Below are 6,000 nucleotides of genomic sequence, written 5' to 3'. Positions count from 1 at the left end.
CCGCCCGCAGTGGACGCTTCGCTGCAACCGCCCGGCGCCTCCCAGGGTCACGCGCCGCCGCTCGCTTCCCGTGACCAGCCGTCCTCCGCCATGGACCTCTTGCCCGCTCCGGACCAGATGTCGTCATCGCGCGTCGGATTCCCCGACGCAATGGAGGTCGACCCTTCGGCCCCTCCTGTCTCATTATGTGCGCATACACCGCATGTTGACGTGCACCCCGGACTAGGTTTTCAGGCGTTTCCTAGCTCCCCTCGGACCGAATGGCCGGGTGCGGGTGGCACAGCCTCGCCTGTTGTTAGGCTCCCCACCTCATCGCATACGTCAACATGCGGTCCTCCCCACGGCGGGCGGGAGCCTTATCTCACGACCGTTCGCCGATTTGCGGGGGAGGAATGTGGTGTCACCGCTAGACATCACACTTGCTAGGTGGTAACTTAAATCGGCCACGGTCCTGTAGTACATGTCGGACCCGCATGTCGCCACTGTGGGATCGCAAACCTAGCGCCACCACAAGGCAGGTCTCGAGAGACTGAGGAGACCTCGTCCCCAGTTGTACGGACAACATAGCTAGCGATTGGACGTGCTAAGCCTTGCTCTCATTTGCCGAGAGATAGACAGTAGAATAGCCCTCTGCTAAGTTAAATGGCGACCACCTAGCAAGGCGCCATTTGTATCAGTGCCAATAGCTTACGAGTATGCAGGAGAGATGTATTCCAACAAGAGAATAAAGTTAAGTATTAAAAAAGCTACGTATTTTTCTTTAGTGCATTTATAAGTCTCATGTTCCAGACTTCACGCCCGTCTGCATTAGCCTTGCGTGCCCTATCGGCTACAGCATTGTGTCTGGGCTGTGTGGTCTAGACACAACAGGTCCAAATTTAATCGAGCTATGGTACTTGGCAGGGACACATCATGCGAAAGTTACTTTCGACCTTAAGTTTTGCACACCAGTCTAATTCGCGTACGTCAGGAACTCCGTCATGTTCTCGTCATGAACTTAGCACATATCACTGTTCTATGCATTTGGACATACACTGATCTGCCAGAACATTATGACGACCTACGTAATACGTGGTATGTCCACCTTTGACACGGATAACAGCCACGACGCATCACGACATGTAAGCAATAAGGTCTTGGTATGGAGTTGGCACTACATCTGCAAAGCCAGGTCACCAAATTTCCATAAATTCCGGGGAAGGGATGGAAGAGCTCTGACGCCACATTCAATCACATCCCAAATGTGGTTCAAATAGTTGGTTCAAATGGCTCTGAGCAGTATGTGACTTAACATCTATGGTCATCAGTCCCCTAGAACTTAGAACTACTTAAACCTAACTAACCTAAGGACATCACACAACACCCTGTCATCACGAGGCAGAGAAAATCCCTGACCCCGTCTGGAATCGAACCCGGGCGTGGGAAGCGAGAACGCTACCGCACGACCACGAGCTGCGGACTCCCAAATGTGTTCGATCGGGTGCAGATCCGATGAGTTGCGGGCTAGCACATCACTGTGTTCCTCGAACCTCTCCATCACACTACTGGCCTTGTGACATGGTGCATTGTCTTGTTGAAAAATGCCTCTGCCGTCCAAAAACGTTGTCGTTGTCAAGGGGTGTACGGGGTCTGCAGGCAGTGTACGATACTCCTTGGCCGTCACGGTGTCTTGTACGAGCTCCACCATGAATGTTCCCCGGAGCATAATAGAGCCGCCTCCTGCAGTTCAGGCGTCGAGAAGTCCCCTGGAAGATGACGAATTCACGCTCTCCCATCCGCACGATGAAGAATGTATCAGGATCCATCGGACCGTGCAACGCTCCACCAATGCGCCAACGTCCAGTGCTCATTTCAGTCGTAGTTGCCGATGTCGTGGAGGTAACATTGGCACATGCACGGGTCGCCGGCTCCTGAGCCCCATCATTAGGAGTGTTCAGTGCACTGTGTTTTGAGACACACTTGCAGAGTGCCCAGCATTAAAGTCTGATGTTAACTCCGCCACAGTTTGCCGCCTGTTCTGTTTAACAAGTCTGCCCAGCCTACAACGTGCGACATCTGTAATGATGGGTGGCCGCACAACCCCAAGATGTCTGCACGTGCTTTCACCTTGGTTTCGCCACGTGTTGAAAACACACCACAGCACTCCTCGAACACCCGACAAGTTGTGCAGTTTTCGAAATGTTTGTGCCGAGCCTCCGTGCTATCACAATTTGCTCTCGGTCAAACAGATAGATCGCGCGCCTTCCCCATTCTACACACGGAAAGCACGCTCACTGAAACTACATGCATATGTCTGACTAGCAGTCATTCCTCGGCAGGTGATGCTGCTATCACCCGGACGGGTTTATACCTATAGTACATCGGTGATCATAATGTTCTGGCTCATCAATGTACACTCCTGGAAATTGAAATAAGAACACCGTGAATTCATTGTCCCAGGAAGGGGTCAGATACATCACATGATCACACTGACAGAACCACAGGCACATAGACACAGGCAACAGAGCATGCACAATGTCGGCACTAGTACAGTGTATATCCACCTTTCGCAGCAATGCAGGCTGCTATTCTCCCATGGAGACGATCGTAGAGATGCTGGATGTAGTCCTGTGGAACGGCTTGCCATGCCATTTCCACCTGGCGCCTCAGTTGGACCAGCGTTCGTGCTGGACGTGCAGACCGCGTGAGACGACGCTTCATCCAGTCCCAAACATGCTCAATGGGGGACAGATCCGGAGATCTTGCTGGCCAGGGTAGTTGACTTACACCTTCTAGAGCACGTTGGGTGGCAGGGGATACATGCGGACGTGCATTGTCCTGTTGGAACAGCAAGTTCCCTTGCCGGTCTAGGAATGGTAGAACGATGGGTTCGATGACGGTTTGGATGTACCGTGCACTATTCAGTGTCCCCCGACGATCACCAGTGGTGTACGGCCAGTGTAGGAGATCGCTCCCCACACCATGATGCCGGGTGTTGGCCCTGTGTGCCTCGGTCGTATGCAGTCCTGATTGTGGCGCTCATCTGCACGGCGCCAAACACGCATACGACCATCATTGGCACCAAGGCAGAAGCGACACTCATCGCTGAAGACGACACGTCTCCATTCGTCCCTCCATTCACGCCTGTCGCGACACCACTGGAGGCGGGCTGCACGATGTTGGGGCGTGAGCGGAAGACGGCCTAACGGTGTGCGGGACCGTAGCCCAGCTTCATGGAGACGGTTGCGAATGGTCCTCGCCGATACCCCAGGAGCAACAGTGTCCCTAATTTGCTGGGAAGTGGCGGTGCGGTCCCCTACGGCACTGCGTAGGATCCTACGGTCTTGGCGTGCATCCGTGCGTCGCTGCGGTCCGGTCCCAGGTCGACGGGCACGTGCACCTTCCGCCGACCACTGGCGACAACTTCCATGTACTGTGGAGACCTCACGCCCCACGTGTTGAGCAATTCGGCGGTACGTCCACCCGGCCTCCCGCATGCCCACTATACGCCCTCGCTCAAAGTCCGTCAACTGCACATACGGTTCACGTCCACGCTGTCGCGGCATGCTACCAGTGTTAAAGACTGCGATGGAGCTCCGTATGCCACGGCAAACTGGCTGACACTGACGGCGGCGGTGCACAAATGCTGCGCAGCTAGCGCCATTCGACGGCCAACACTGCGGTTCCTGGTGTGTCCGCTGTGCCGTGCGTGTGATCATTGCTTGTACAGCCCTCTCGCAGTGTCCGGAGCAAGTATGGTGGGTCTGACACACCGGTGTCAATGTGTTCTTTTTTCCATTTCCAGGAGTGTATTTTGAGCCCTTGGCTGCCTCACTGTATATACTTTGTTCTGCAGCCTGAGGTAAATCCAATATGTGAACAGAATTTCATAATGTCCATAAACACGACATGTGAACTTGAGATACCTTCTACTTGGACTAAACATGTGTCCCAAGATGAAGTAAAATTTTGCAAGTGGTTTATAACCACGACGGACTGGAAAAATCTTTGACTGAACTACTGCATTAATTTGGCATATAATTGGGTTATGCTGGGTCTACATATGACTTGTCTAATTGACTTCTTTGGCCGTTTGCTAATTTGCTCGCTCACGGATATATCATGGTATGGGTAAAATCGTTCCTAAATAGGTAGCACTCTTAAAAGAAGGTGAGTAAGAGAAAATTTTGGAACTCTGATCTTTAACAACAATGGAATCAAATTTCACTTCCCATGTAATTCAAAATCGCACCCCCTGACTAAAGCAACAGGAGGTGGTACATGCTACTAGTTACATGGTTTCCTCTGCTTTGGTACTGTCGGAAATACTGTCTGATGTCCGCATTTCGTACCTTGAGCAAAATGTTCTGGAATTCTGTTTATCGTCTCCGTCATTTATCGATACGCCTTCACAAACTTCATGAGGCGGCTTCTTCCTGAAGCTTCCTGAAGCGGATCTACTGTTCAGAGCACCAGAAACGGGGCCGTTCGCGCGACAGCTGTAGCCCAGCTGTCCACCATATGACACACAGAAGGTCAAACATTGCGCAGCACGATCGGGAAAGCAGTGAACCAGAAACACCTTTATTTACGTTCGGTGGTCAATAGGAAAGTAGCACGGCGTTACATAGAGACTCTGTGAACAAATGGAAATCGTGACAATTTGATGTTCACAAGAAAAGCAGTTTAGCGCTAGAAAGGCAGCCAGCCACAGTGCTCCAACAACTACATGGCTGCTATGCAGTTCACACTCAGGGGAATACCTAAGGAAAATATGTAATAAAATCCTCAGATATTGTAAAATATGTTTTAATTTCAGTGTAATTTGAACATTATCTCTTGTATTTCGCTATGTTAGACACAGAAGTCATAAATATTCACTGGTAATGAAATACGTGAAAAATTAAAAACACTTGTCACCGGCCAAGTCAAGGGTTCTCGTTTCCTTCATTGGACTAGGCCATTTCTGTAACTGGACTATAATGTAATACCTACTAAATACGACATACAGTTAAATAGGTGTGATCACATTCCACATCTTTTTTTTGATTTTTAGAAGTGTTTTGTTGGCATCTGAAACTGTTTAAAATGTAGTCGAAGCCAAGAAGGCTAAAAGTAAAAATGTCGACTTCGAAGGTAAAAAAAGGACACTTGATTAATTATCAGAACACTTACAAACTATTAGAAAACATATAATGAAAACCATTTGTTGATAGTGTCCTACTTACGCCTACGATTAGACAAAATTCGAGGTGGCACATTGAAGGTAACTCGCATTGCATCGCTTGACAATAACCTACCCTCCGTCCACAGCAGGTAACTTTGTGTTGTGAATACGACACAAATGGTGTGAATTGTTCATACTTTCCAATGACGGCTGCGTTGTCTTAATCACTATTACCATATTCCTTCGCCGCTTCAGTCATTCAAACTAGTCAATTAGTAGAACGTAGCGCAAAACTTACCTTTTTCCATTCTTGTTTTGTGCCTTCGTGAAACAAGTCATCACTAAGGTACCGAATCTTTTGCAACACGGGATACTCATAATGACCTATAGAATATGCGTATTGTCAGCACCCACAAGAGCATCGAGCCAAGCCATCGATGGAGTCGACCCAGATACAGCAACTTTACCCTACAAGCAAGTGCTTGGCATATGGTTCAGACAAACGCTTTCCATGGTCATGAATAACACGTTGGAAAAATGTACACCCAAACCATTCCATGCGAGCTCTGGTTTTTCTTCTTTCCTTCTATGCAGAGCAAATAAACAAAATATTTTCGTTTTCGGACGAGAAAGTTAGTGACTGAAATTTCGTGAAAAGACCTCGCCGGCCGGAGTGGCCGTGCGGTTCTGGGCGCTACAGTCTGGAGCCGAGCGACCGCTACGGTCGCAGGTTCGAATCCTGCTTAGGGCATGGATGTGTGTGATGTCCTTAGGTTAGTTAGGTTTAATTAGTTCTAAGTTCTAGGCGACTTATGACCTGAGAAGTTAAGCCGCATAGTGCTCAGAGCCATTTG

Source organism: Schistocerca nitens, chromosome 10 (genome assembly GCF_023898315.1).
Source record: "Schistocerca nitens isolate TAMUIC-IGC-003100 chromosome 10, iqSchNite1.1, whole genome shotgun sequence".
NCBI lineage: Eukaryota > Metazoa > Arthropoda > Insecta > Orthoptera > Acrididae > Schistocerca > Schistocerca nitens.
Note: the sequence above shows the minus strand (reverse complement) of the source record.